General features: G+C 55.0%; 1 pseudogene; it reads right to left on the bottom strand.

The window, feature by feature from the left end:
- Window positions 1–308: 308 nt before the first annotated feature.
- LOC103584574 lies at window positions 309–1,762 on the bottom strand (annotated as a pseudogene).
- Between the last annotated feature and the right edge of the window lie 8 nt (window positions 1,763–1,770).

Raw genomic sequence — 1,770 nt, 5'->3', positions numbered from 1 at the left:
AGACACACAGGGAGAACTGGCTTCTTGGGAGGTCCTGTGGTTCTGGGTTCAAGGACAAAGGCCCAGTCAGAATTAGTAGAAATCACGAGATGGATCATTGGCTATTATACTTTGTGCTGGACCAGTCGGAAGCACAGGGAGCTTCTGCTGTTTATCCTACTGAGAAGAGGTGGAGTCAGGGTTTGAACCCTGATAGTGAGGCTTCAGCTCATTTCTAGCTCCTTAATTCCTAACTGAGAAGTCTACCCACAGCCCCCATGGCCCTCAGTCACCTCCAATCTTGTATACATCTTGCAGGACTTGTATACATCCCCTGAGGCTTGTGGGCCAGGTGAGAGGGTGGGAGGATGGAGGAAGATGGAGTCCAGAGCTGCCAGCAGAGTCACTCCCCACCCCTCTCCCCCTGCATTTCCCTCCTACCTCATCACCTTCCAGGCCTTGAACCAGGGCATCAGCAGGATGTGGAGCAGGAGTGAGACTGGGGTGCGGTCCCTGTTACCCACCCAGAGCTGTGTGCCCACCCCGGACCACACTCAAAATGGCACTGGACTTCAGCACATTGTCACCATGGCAGATCAACACGGGTATGAAGGCCAAGGTGGCTGGTTGCAGCCAATCTTCCTGAGAGAGCGGCTTACTTCCTTGGTGACCTCTTGGAAGCACAGGCACTGCAGGTGGGTTCAATGGAGTTCACCTTGGTGACAGCCACTATGAGCTGCTACACACCCGGTGGAGGCCTTCAGCACATGCCCACAGGGCTGCCCATGCTGGGAGATGCCTGCCTTGAACTCGCCCATGCTGCTGACCATAACCAGCACCGCCCAGTCAGTTTGCAGGGTGGGACATGGACGCCAAGGATTTGGGGAGGGAGCGTTGGACAGGCTGGGGCTTCTGGAACTCTGGGTGGGCCCAAATCCCATTGCAGAGCTGAGGAAGCCCCCCAGGAACTCACAGATGACCACAGCACATTTAAGAATGCCCTGGCTGCAGTGCACAGGGTCCTGCTCCCCAGTTACTCTTTTCTAAGTTCATAAACGAGCTTTCAGTTCCTTCTTCCCTGACCAAGTGATCTACTAGTCTGGGGGTCTAGAAAACTGGTCCTGCCCCAAGGCAGCAGTCTCTCTGAGCTGCATTAGAGTCAGAGACTCTCACTTCTGTCCTCCCTAACATGCAGGATTGATGATTGACACAGGTGAGGAAAACCCTCCCCAGGCTCTGACACCTTCCTTCCCAAGGCTCAGAACAAAGCCTGAGCTTCCTCCCTCCACAGGGAGACCCCTGGGGGCATGGACTGTCTTACCTGGGAAGTGCCTCTGATCATGTTCCTGATGATGTCCCGGTGGCCTGGGACATCGATGATGGTGATGTATTTGCTGGTCTCAAACTGCCACAGGGAGATATTGATGGTGATCCCATGCTCTTCCTGCCTTCCCTTTGTCTGCCACCCAGGCATACTTGAAGGAGCCCTTGCCCATCTGGGGAGGGTGAGTGAGTGGGTGTGTGGGTGGAGAGCAGATGGTTTACTGCAGCCGACTCAGCAGCAGCACCTTAGATGGCCACTGGCCCTGCTTTCTGCACTCTACACCAGACCCACGCACAGGGAAGACCTGTCCCCAACCTGCACTCACAGATTCAGAGGGCCCCTTACCTCTGTTGTCTCTTTCTCCAACTTCCCAATGGTTCTCTTGTCGATGCCCCCACACTTGAACATGAGATGCCCAGTGGTGGTGGACTGGCCAGAGTCCACGTGGCAGATGACAATGATAGTGA

The sequence above is a fragment of the Galeopterus variegatus genome, unplaced genomic scaffold, assembly GCF_000696425.1.
Source record: "Galeopterus variegatus unplaced genomic scaffold, G_variegatus-3.0.2 Scaffold66070, whole genome shotgun sequence".
Classification (NCBI taxonomy): Eukaryota; Metazoa; Chordata; class Mammalia; order Dermoptera; family Cynocephalidae; genus Galeopterus; species Galeopterus variegatus.
This window is presented reverse-complemented; position numbering and strand designations above follow the sequence as displayed.